Below are 12,261 nucleotides of genomic sequence, written 5' to 3' on the forward strand. Positions count from 1 at the left end.
GTGTGTGTGTGTGTGTGTGTGTGTGTGTGTGTGTGTGTGTGTGTGTGAGCTAAGCAGGTATCAGTCACCTCAGCGGTTTGCCAATTGTTGACAAGGGTATGTAAAGCATCCCATTTCCTCTGCCCAAAAATGAATCAGAAATGGGTTTGGCTTATGCCGCCACCATTCCTTAAGCTCACCCCTGAGATGTGTGAGAGTGATTTCTGGCTAGTATCGACATAGTAAGCGAATACATCTGGGAGTCAGGGGTTGCATATTTTGCTCCCATCAGTTGGCTGCAGAGAACTACCTCAGGAGGCCACAGGGTTGAGCAGAGGGAGGAGTGCTGGCACAGCTGAGGTAGTGTCTGACTACCTCATGATACGCATACCCTTCTGACCCGCTTAGACATGATCCCAAGCCTACCACTTCTGACCTTTCTGAAAGGTCAGAACACCGCACACCACTCTCACTTTCTGGGCTCTCTTTTATATACTCAGAGCCCTAGACTACCCCCTCCTCCTCGGTGCACGTGGCAGTCCATTACCAGCTGGCAAAAGCCACGCCCTGCAGGAGATAACAATCAGCTGTGGACAAACTAAAGCCCAAACTAAAATCCCACACTTGGGATTAAAACAAAAACATATTTACATAACATAACTGAGTTTACAAAGAAACCAAAACTCCCGTTATGGTTCTGGGATGGGAGAGGAAGAAGCAGGACTAACAGGCCAGAATGATTGCACATAGCAAGGCAAAGTGGACCTGGGAGTTGCCAAGGATGGGATTTAAGTCAACATTAACATAACCTTTTAAAAATTAATTTATTTGTGTGTGTGTGTGTGTGTGTGTGTGTGTGTGTGTGATTCTGTATATGTGCACATATGTGAGGGTGCCTGGGAAGACCAGAAGAGGGCACTGATTCCCCTGAAGCTGGAATTATATTCAATGTGTAAGCCTCCTGACCGGGAACAGAACTTTGGTCCTCTGTAAGGCAAGCGCTGTTAACCATGGAGCATGTCCCTAGCTACACAGTCTTTTCTTTGGCTTTGCCTATAGTACCTGACTTGTTTCCATTATCTCTCCCCGCCTTGTTAGAGCTTGGATCTTAAACATTTCCCTCAGGCTACGTGTACCCCAGGGTAGCCTGTTGAAAGATGGCAGGACCTTTAGGAGATCCTTAGGTCATTGGGTGTGTGTTCTTAAAGGGACCTGAGCTCCTTCCTGTTTTCCTTTTGCTTGATGTAAATGTGTTTGCTCTGCCATACACCCATACAACATAGTTTTAGTTCTTTGCTACAGATCCAAAACATTAAGGGCAATCAGCATGGATTGGATCCTGCAAACTATGAGTCCAAGTAACCTTTTCTCTTTGTAAATCACCTCAGATGTTTTGTTATAGTGGTGGAAAGTTATTTGACATATCTCTCCATCCCCTAGACTTTGCAGTTACATATAGGACACCTCAAGAAACTTTCTTTTTTATAGGGACTCATTTTATAGGAGAGGGTCCCCACTCCTACCCCTACCCTCACTTCCACCTCCATCAGAGTTCCTGTAATGAAAAGCCACAGATCTCTTATGGGAAGCGACTGGGGGAAAAACCACTTTTGTGTGTGCATGCTCTTGGTTTCATTGACTGGGTTCTTCCAGAAAGATACTTGGCTTTGTCTTAAAACAATAGGTTCTGGGCCGGGGCACTGGCCTATATCCTGGAGACTGAAGAGCAAATGCCAGGTACCATTTGGTCACCTGCTGATTCACTGACCTCCTAGGCACACCATGGTCTAGAAGCTGTGGCCACAGATAGACTCTTGGTCACGTTGCTGTTTCTATGGACCACTTTCCAGCCTTTCAGAAAGGCTGCCTGCAGCAGGTCTTATCTGCTTGAGTATGGTGAGCCACTTCCTTCCAGGCAGTCATGGACTACAACAGTGGTTCTCAACCTTCCTAAAGCTGAGACCCTTTAATATAGTTCCTCATGTTGATAATTTCCAACCATAAAATAATTTTTGTTGGTACTTTGTAACTGTAACTTTGCTACTGTTATGAACCATAATGTAAATGTCCATGTTTTCCCATGGTCCTAGGCAACCCTGTGAAAGGGTCAGTTGGAGGGTCATGGCCCACAGGTGGGGGTGAGGGTCTTGGAAGTCAGATGGAAAGACTCTGGTCTACCACCTTTTCAGACAGATGTCCTTCTGTTTCAAGAACAATTGAGACCTGGTTTCAGATCTGTCAGTGATCCCCAGTTTTTCTGCCTCTTTAATGAAAAAGCAAGTTGTAGCAACTATTCTCAACAAGGCGGCCAATCCCACCACATGGCAACTAGTAGGTTAGAGAAATAAACATCTGTCCTCAAGGGACCCGGCAACTGCACCGATACACCAGCTGCAATTTCTTGCTCATGGGCATCTCAATCAAGTGGCTTATTTTTGTCCTGCAGACATGCAGGATCACTCATCAGCGACCTCTTGAGTTTATTCAAGGAGTGGCTTCCATGAACCTGTAAGCTCCTGCCCTTGGCTTCCATCAATCTGTAACTGGAAATAAACTCTTCCCCAAGTTGCTTTCTTGGTCATGGCGCTTATCACAGCAACAGAAACCAAACAAGAACAGGTGTTTCACCATTTCTTTAAATAGTGGCGCCTTCTCCTTGGAAGTCTTTGTGCCCTTTTCAGTCAACAAGTTTAAAACCGTTACAACGTCTATGTTTTACAGCTGTCCTCCCCAACATCTGGAGTTTACAGTCTTTCTGCCCTCTCCCTCTCACTGTTCCCTGAGCTTGAGCGCAGAGAGTGTGACGTGTCCATTATTGGGAGAACATGAATCCTGGTGGGAACCTGGTCCTGCAGTGTCTCAGATTCCTGCACTTGAAGGCAAATAGCTCAGAGTCCAGGGTGACACAGGAGCCTTTTAAATCCAGGAGAGCATTGTACTTATCAGTCAAGGAAGATTTGCCAACAAAGCATAGGGATTAGAAAAAGTAGGCTTATTTTATATAATTTCATTGATCACTCACTCACAGACCCTATACGAACTGTATTTTCCTGTGCCTGGTTTCTTTCTTTCTTTTTTTTTTTTTTTAGTTAGTTTATTTATACAGCAGCCTGTGCACCAGATCTCATGATAGATGGTTATGAGCCACCATGTGATTGCTGGGAATTGAACTCAGGATCTTTGGAAGAACAGTCACTGTTCTTAACCTCTAAGCCATCTCTCCAACCACAGTTTGCCTACTTTCTTAACCAGTAAAATGGAAATATCATTGGAAAACCAGAAGAAGCATATTAAGCCTTACAACAGTAAAGATTTATTTACTTTGATTTTATTTGTGTGAATTTTTTTTTCTCACATGTGTACTGTGTTTATGCTTGGTGTCCATGGAGATCAGACGAGGGCATCAGATCCCCCAGAACTGGAGTTACAGATGGTTGTGAGCTGCCAGGTGGGTGCCGGGAACCCAACCTGGGTCCTCTGTCAGAGCAGCCAGTGCTCTTAACCGCTGCGCTGTTTCTCCAGCTGCAAGCCTGGCTTTAAAAGCTCACAACTCACAGCCCTGACACCAGTTGTGGTTTCATGTTTAGCTGTTTGCTTGTTCCAAGGTAACTTTGATGCTGACAGTTTGTCCCTCTCACCCCTGTGTTCAGGCTTCACATGACTTGAGCTAAGATATGTTCAGAGGTTAGCTTCAGGAACTGACAGTATTTTGTGGAGAAACACCACGAGCTCAGCTGCATGACCCCTGGGGAAGATCATGAGCCTGGTTTGGTTAGGTTTTGTTTTTGTTTGTTTGTTTTGCCACAAACTTGACACAATCTAGAGTCGTCAGGGAAGAAGGTGCTTCAGCTGAAAAAAATGCATCCATAAGATTGGTCTGCATGGATGGGTGGGTGGACTTCCCTGATGAATGATTGATGTGGGAAGGTCCAGACTGACTGCTGTGGGCAGTGCCACCCCTGGGCAGGTGGTCCTGGGTCATATAAGAAAGCAGACTGAGCCAGCTATGGGGAGCAAGCCAGGAAGCAGCACCCCTCCATGGTCCTGTTGAGTTCCTGACTTAGCTTCCCTCAATGATGGACTGTTATCTGGATGTGTAGGCTGAACACTTCCTCCCCAAGTTTCTATGATCACGATATTTGCCATAGCAACAGAAACCCAACTAGGACATCTCCCTAAGAGGGGAACAGAACAGCCAGAAACAGACAGAAATGGGCGCTTAAGAGCCCACTCTGGGGCTGGTGAGGTGGCAGGCGACTGCTGCCAAGTCTGACACTCTGAGTTCAAGCCTTGGGACTAACAAAGTGGAAGGAGAGAGACTCCCACAAGCTGCCCTTTGACCTTCACATGTGTGCTATGGCCTGCCCCTTCCCAAGTAAATAAACCAAAATGTAATTAATGTTTATTTTAAAAAAAAGAATGCACAGCATGAGTAAGAGGCTTGAGAAAAGGTTTAACTTCACCTCTTCCCAGTCCTTGTCACACTGTCTTTCGGATATTGTACCTCTTTAGGTAATCAACCTGCAGTGTCCAGTAAGAGCTCGGCTTCCCTGCCAGTTATTTCCCAGGTGACCCAGGCCACCTTGGTGCACACCTGGATGGCTCTAAAGGAAGGGAGGCTGAGAGGCACTTGGCCCCGTTAGCCTTTATCTTTGATTTTTGTCTGTTTGTTTTTATTTTATTTTTTTGAGACAGGGTTTCTCTGCGTAGCCCTGACTATCCTAGAACTGTAGTTCAGGCTAGCCTGGAACTCAGAGATCTGCCTCTGTCTCCCGAGGGCCAGGTGGGATTGAAGGTTTGCACTAGTCCAGCTAGTCTTTATCTTTTCGAGAGAGACTGAAATGAACTGGTTTGGTTCCTACCTTCCCTCCCTCAGAACAGTTTGGGAAGTCCTTTTGCTGGCGAAAGGACTTCTGCTTGCAAAATGTCCCAGCTTTAGTGGGTGACAAGTCTCAGGATAGAAGCCATAGGAGCTGGCTGCAGATGGCTTCTTTCTTCCTCCTGGGTCACATCATGGGAACTGCAGGACAGCTGCCAACACCAAGATTGCTTATAAAACCCTCTTTTCTCTCTCTCTCCCGGGTAGCCGCATTTCTGTTGTTCAAAAACCTTAAGGGCAGTGTCTGCCTGCCTGTTAAGAAAGATTAGTCTTCGGACTAGAGACAGTTTCTAGAATTTTCTCTCAATGTGAGAAGTTCTTTAGATATTAAGTAGATGCCCAACAGTATCTGGCTTAAAATAGAATTCCAAGGGATGGCACATATATGCATATATGTGTATTTATGTATACATGTGTATTTATGTGTGCATATGTATATATGTACATATATAAGTTTGTGTGTTTGTCTACTTTTGTGTGCATATGGTATGTTTGTGGGCGTGGTTATGTGCAGGTGTATAGGTTTCTGTGGAGGACAGAGGAGGGGATCAGGTGTCCCACTTCATTGCTCTCCACTTTATTTCTTGGAGACAGGGTCTTCCCACTGAACTCGGCCTTAGGCTGGTGACTAGTAAGCCCCTGTGATCCTCCTGTCTTTCTACTTTGTACAGTACGAGGGAGGGGGGATGTTATAGGCATGTGACCAGAGCCACACTTGACCTAAAAAAAAAAAGTCTGGGTACTGAGATCTGAACTCAGGTCCTCATGCTCACCCAACAAGCCCCTCACCCCACTTATCTCACTATCCTTTCAAGAGGTCTGTTCTTGAAGACATTCCCTTGCCCTTTTAATAGTGAACACACAGGTGTTCCATGGGCTACAGGAAGGACAAATATGGTGAAGTTGGAGTTATTATTTTACTAACTTTCTTCCTTGATAGAGGCCATTGTTCAACTCAGATAGGCTCATTGAAGAGCCAGTCAAGGCAGAGAGTTTTATATTTTTAACAGCCGCCCTTAGAATTAGGGATAACCCGGGGGAAGGATTTTAAGTTTTTTATGATGGCTACAGTCATTTATTGTAATTCTCTTTGGGCTGACTAGAAAGGGTACTTTCCAGGGCTTCCAGAATATCTCTTCCTAGAGGATTGGTGGCAATGTTGACCACAAGAGGACATATCAAGCCTTTGGACCCCTCCGGGTCTTCCCATTTGTACACTTGTTTGGGGGGAAAAGCATGAGTGCAGTCTCCTACACCCAAAAGCTGAGATCCAGGAATTAGTTCCCAACCTTGCGGGACTTCTTGTCTTAAAATGGTTTTATCTGCTCCAGTGTCAATAAGGCCTTTGAATGGTTTTGTCACCTATTTTCATAGTGATTTTCGGCTGAGAGCCTTCTGAGATGCTGGAGACCCATAAAGCCTTTTTATGGGAGCAGTTTTCCCCTCTAACTGTTGGGACTGAGGGCTGCAGCATTTTAAGTTTAAAGGCTCCAGTGGCTTGCTATCCTTGTTATAATGAGAGTGACAGCTTTTCCTCTAGTGAAAGCCCCTACGGCATCAGGACAGACAGTCGTGGGGATGATGGCATTTTTGGTGTGTGTGTGTGGGGGCTCCCATAGGGCATTTGTCTTTCCAGTACCTTTGCTTACCACAATTAAAATAAGCCCCTTCTGTTTTTATCACAGCTGCAAAGGCCTGGCCAATAGAAGCGGCCTGGTGGGATGTTGTCCCAATATCCCGAGTGGACACAAACTATCAGCGTTCATCTTTAAGGCCCTGGCAGGCAAGCCTACGTTCAGAAGCCATACCCTCTCACGTGACGTTTTTAAAGAGGTCTTTGTCTAACAGGTTAGGAATTTTTCTTTCTAAGCTCATTTTTGTTCTATGGATAAAGTCAGAGAGAGCCTCTTCCTGCTTTCAGTGGAGGAAGAGCACGGAGGAGCTGGGGCTTTGTAAGCCAGAAGGTGGGCTTTGTAAGCCACGTCCCAGGCTTGAAGAGAGGAGAGATGGACCTGATCATGGTACCCTGCTGGCTGAGTTGACTGTTGGGCTCCTGTGGAAAAGGCTCCCTGGCCAAAAAGTTCATCCTACTCCCATGTGACCTTGCTTTGGCCCTGATTTCACCTGAATTGCTGGAGGCATTCATCCCTGTATAGAGTTTCCCATTGTAGGGAAAGTGGGCCAGCGAGAGGAGAGCGACAAATGTCTCGCCAATCCTAGGCGGTCATCTGACTTCAGAGAAGAGATCTGGCCCACTGCACGTGAATTCTAAATTCGGTCTTCTTTACCTCCTGTCTGAGCGCTTTTAAATCTCCGGCCTGACAAGGGTACCAATTAAGAGGTTTACCTTGGGGGGGGGGTTAACATTAAATGGGAATGCCTGGATCTCCACTCACAGTGGAGTCCCGGGTATACAAAGCTGCTTGATAGTGGTGGGAGGGGCTGAGGGAGAGGTGACCTGCAGAATGATGGCTTAGGAGGAAGAGGAGGGTATATGGCAGATTTGGTGTGGCCAGAGCGAGCTGCTGGGACAGAGGAAGTAATTGTTTTGCAAGTCTCTTCTATTGCCTTTTCTAAAGCCACTGGGCTTGTAAAGGGATGGTCATCAGAACATTTTTCCCCCATCAGAGACAACTGATGGGGGTGGGGGTGGGGGTGAAGCATCCTTGGTTGGGCCCAGTTTAGAGGGACCCACCCATGGATTGATGGCAGCCATAATGGACAGAAAAGAAGGTGGCTTCTCTTTGGGTAAGTTTCTTGTCACCAGTTGACAAGTTGAGTGTCACTTCAGCCCTCTGATTTGGGATTCTTTTTGATGTGATAAGGTGTTCCCCATGATAAGCAAAAGTATAGAAGCACCTTGGGCAGGAAGGAACGTTCTGGAGCTTTGCAGCATGGGGGATTCCATAGAGCCCTAAACTTAGGACACCAGCAGCCACCCTAGTGGTTCTTAATTGCCTGTTGTCATGTTTTTTTGTTTTGTTTTGTTTTAAGAGAAAAAAGACAGCCCCACCCCTCAACACCCAAGCGGGCTGTCAGGGTCCAAACAGAAGACTAGAGGCCTTCCATCCAGGCCAGGGAGTAGCCCTGGCTAGAGGGTTTCTATTGCCTCTTTGCTGTGTTTGATTCCTCACAAAGGCTTAACCTGGAAGTGAGAGAGAAGGAAGAGACAGACTGTCAGCTCTCTGGTAGACAAGCAAGATCTGCTGGGCCAATCAATGTCCCCTCTGGGCAGGGGGAGGGATTTACCACCTTTTCCCTCCATGTCCTAGTGGTCCTTAAACCCCACATTGCAGTGCCAGCTGGCCAGCTGCCATTTCGGCTCCTTCCCCCACCCCCGCCCCCGACTTTCCTGGCAGTTAGTGGAGCAAGCAGTACTCTTCCAGGAGGAAACATGCAATTGTCCTAGTTTTTCTCGCTGTTGAGATTAGCTGGTGTGGGACCATGACAAGTCTATCAGCCTTTCTGAGCTCACACAACCTGGCTGGCAGGAAGGCCTGGAGCACGTCAACCCCATTATAGTTAGATCATCCATATAATTGCTTCCTTTGAGTCTGTGGCTGGGTGCTGGCTTCCTGTGTGCCTACAGGTGAGAAAAGGAGCTGAGTGTCTGTCTGTCCACTGCTGCTTCTGTCAGTAAAGAAGAGGAGCAAGTGGCTCTGAGTCCCAGTCTCCGATTGACAAGGGAGACAGACATACTCACTGGCTACCTCTATAGTGGGTTTCTGAGCCCACATGGCTGAGGCCAAGCCTGGGCCCTGTAGGAACCACTGAGGCCTCTCGGCCTTACAGTCCTAAATGGTCAGACACTAGTGAAGATGAGGTCTGATTTCACAGCTCTTTACAGTGGCAAAGGGACACGGGACAGCTCTTGCTTAATACATACACCTCCCAAGTACCCTCAAGCATTTTTTCTAGGTTCTTCTTCCATTGAGTCACTTAGAGGGAGCTGGGTACAGTGGTACCCGGCTATAACCCAGCATCTGATATAGAAGGATCAGGAGCTCAAGTTCATCCTTGGAAGCACAGCAGGTCTCGGGGAGTAAGGGAAGAAAATAAAGCCTGTCAGTCATTCAGAGAAGCAGAAGGAAAGATTGGGTTTGAAATTGAAAAGATCAAGGACTCATGGGAGAGTTTGGGGTAGGGGGCTTGATGCTTAGCACAGATTGAGTCACTGTGTGATCCAAGAGCGCTGTGCGCAGGGCATAGGAGGGCTGACCCCACCGGGCCTTGTCAGCAGGGTTTGGGGTTTTAGACTTTGTCTACGAGGAGTGAGGAAGCATGGAAGTTAACAGAAGTAACTGCCATTTTCAAACTTCCTTTTGTTATTACGTGGGGAAACAACCGAGGAGAGGCCTGGAGACAGGCAAGCCTGGGCAGGCCAGGCTGAGACCTTGACTGGAGGTGCGGGCGAGTTAGGAATTAGTCAGGGATGGACGCAGTCACCCTTCCTGCTTTCACCTTTGCCCCTTACACTAAAGTCTTCCCACTGTGGCTGGAGCCATCCTGTTTAGACTGTAAGCCCAGATTATGCCAGCTCCCTGGCTTCCCATCTCGGGGCACAAGCCAAAAATCCTTGCCAAGACCTACAAGGTCAACACAGTTATCCCGTCCACCCCGCTTCGCTCTGACTTCATCTGCTAGGCAGCCACCTCGTTCACTATTCTTAGAACACAGGAGCACAACCCTTGCCCTTGCCCTTTGCGTTTCCTGCTCCTTCCGTCGGCAATGCTAGCCAACAGGTGCTCATCCCCACCTCAGGTCCCTGCTCGGGTCACCTGCTCCATGAGGGCTTTCCAGACCCCTCATATAAAGCATAAAGCAAATTATATAAAGTTCCATTGAATGACCGAATTTCCTTCATATTACTGTTGATGGTTTGTACTTTTGGGTGTGTGAGATGGGATCTCAGATAGCCCAGGTTAGCCTAGAACTTGCTACATAGCCAAGGATGGCCTTAAGCTTCTGAGTCTTCTTCTGCCATGCTCCCTCCCAAACCTGGGGTTACAGGTGTCCTTCCCACCCCCCCAATTTTATGCAGTGTTGGGAATTGGATCCAGGTTTTTGTATGTGCTAGGCAAGCACCCTATTGTGATGCTGCAACTCCAGCCCCAGCTTGTGTTCCTATTCTGTTCGTCTGAAATGTTTTCCTAATAACATGCTCAGTACCCGGGAGGTTCTTGGTCAGTATTTAGTGAATAGATGAACTAAGGTTGGAGGTGTAGGAATTGGGCAGTCATTTTCCAGGACTTGCTTATAGGAATTGGAGTGAGGATGAAGACAGCAGAGGGAAAAGGTGTGTGTGTGTGTGTGTGTGTGTGTGTGTGTGTGTGTGTGTGTGTGTAAAAGCACATATGTACGTGCAAGAACAGGTGCTAACCCTAGACCGCCCATACCCTCTGGGGTCTGGTAGGACATAAAGAGCTCCAGGCTGGGCTCAAGGAGAAAGCAGGTTGTACCCGAGGCTCAAGAATAGAAGGGGGCCACAGAGATATAACTACTGACTTTCTGAGGGTGTGAAGGGGGTCTCTAGAGGAAAGATCTCTATGCCCACTCTCTCTCTAGATCCAGGGAGCTCCCCAGTCACGGTTCAGAGGTGTTTGTTTTCCCAGAGCACAGCACACCTAGTCACTGACTACTGGACATGAACAGGAGCACCTCTGACAAGTTTGTAGAGGAGGAATGAGGTGGAAAGATTAATTGTTAAACTCTAATGCCCTCATGGTTAAAGCCATGTGATGTCACAGGAACAGCAAATGGATTAGAGGAATAAAATCCAGCCCCAAATATTCTTAGGGGAGTAGGGAAAGGGGCTGGGGAGGCGGCTCATTCGGGAAAGGGGACCTGAGTCCAGATCCCCACCCCACCCCACCCTCAGCACTCATGTAAAAATTCCTGTATGGTGGCATACACCTGTAATCCCAGTGCTGGGGAGGCTGGGACAGGAGGAACCCGGGAGCTGACCTGCAACCCGGTCTCACTGAGCCAGTGAGAGAGCCTGTCTCAGGTAGGGAAGCAATAGAGGAAGCACTTGTGCACACACTAAAACAAAAAGCAATGTAACACACACGCTCTCGTGCACACGAGCACACACACACACACACAAACACACACTCACACACACGGTGGACTACTCCAGGGAGCGAGAGAAGGGACACTGTTCCCTGCTGTTACTTCAGCACCGACCTGCAGCGAGCACGCAGGAAATGACAGTGGCAGGCCTCCCGTGCACAGTATTCATCATCAGTGCAAAGGAAACGCGACGCTCCTGCCTGCTGCGCTTTGTTTACCACAGAGAAACGTGTGAAAAACACTTGGTGTCGGAGACAGGGAGGAAGCAGGTCCCCTGGAGCTGGAGTTACAGACAGTTGTGAGCTGCCGTGTGGGTGCTGGGACTTGAACCTGGGTCCTCTGGAAGAGTAGCCAGATCTCTTAACCACTGAGCCATCTCCTCTCCCCCACCCCCCAATCAAAGTACTTTCTAAGACCCCCGTCTGTGTATGGGTTGCCCTTCTAACTCTGTGACACGGAGGTGAGAACAGCAAAACAGCCCAAGAGTGAGAACGCTGTGTCTTTGAGAAGAGCTGGCGGGGCACCTCCACCAGGCCTTACCTGTGTTTATCCCAGGGTATAAAAGTACCTGGAGCAGGAGGAGCTGAAGCTCAGAGTTCACTCAGAAACTTCAGTTGCTGCCTCAGCTTTCCCAGTCCGTTTCTGCTGGATGTTGGGGTTGTCTGTCTGACGATGTCATCTCCATCTGCTGCTATTTGTCCTTTTATCAGGAAGCCTCACCCAAGGAAGCTTTCTTTATCAGAAACTCCAGCGGACTGCCTTAGAGGACCTTCCTCAGTCAATTCCTGCTGGACATTTTGAGTGCCAGGTTGATTTTGTTTCCGCTTCTAACCATCCATACATCTGACATCGGTTCTTTTACTTTACCTTACTGTACGTTTAATAAACTCACTCATCCAAAACTGAAAACATAGCTCGGGTAGATTATTCTCCAGACTGTACAAAACATGGCTGTCAGCAGTCACTCATCAACCCTTGTAACTTTTGTATTTTTGAAAGTGAGTTTGAATAGGTTTATGTAACCAAAGGGTTCATGGCAGAGCCCACTTCTGAACTGGAAAGCATCCAAGGAGTGTAGTTTCTACTGATGGTGGAGAAAGGACCAGCTATCTTAGAGGGAAAGGAAGTGTTCTTTCCAAGATGCTGCATTTTGTCTCAAGGAACAATCAAGTCTGCCCCCTAGTGGGAGGATGAAGAAAGAGGAGGAGAGAAATGGTGCTGGTGATGAGTGTGTGCCCACAGAAAGGAACACAGGAAAAGAGAGTACCAGGAAGTGGGCGCCATCCATGGAGGTCTCTAGGGACCATCCAACCACTCACGCAGACAAGAGG

At 47.7% G+C, this 12,261-nt stretch overlaps 1 long non-coding RNA gene across 1 annotated transcript in view; it reads left to right on the plus strand.

Annotated features, from left to right (window-relative positions):
• LOC129673192 (uncharacterized) overlaps nucleotides 1-11,827 on the plus strand; it is a 14,211-nt gene extending 2,384 nt beyond the window's left edge. Inside the window, exons 2-3 of the long non-coding RNA XR_008719626.1 lie at nucleotides 6,544-6,706; nucleotides 11,641-11,827. This is a non-coding gene — a long non-coding RNA (uncharacterized LOC129673192). The remainder of the gene's footprint in view (nucleotides 1-6,543; nucleotides 6,707-11,640) is intronic.
• The last annotated feature ends 434 nt before the right edge of the window (nucleotides 11,828-12,261 follow it).

Source organism: Psammomys obesus, unplaced genomic scaffold, assembly GCF_907164565.1.
Source record: "Psammomys obesus unplaced genomic scaffold, mPsaObe1.curated_primary_1811, whole genome shotgun sequence".
NCBI lineage: Eukaryota > Metazoa > Chordata > Mammalia > Rodentia > Muridae > Psammomys > Psammomys obesus.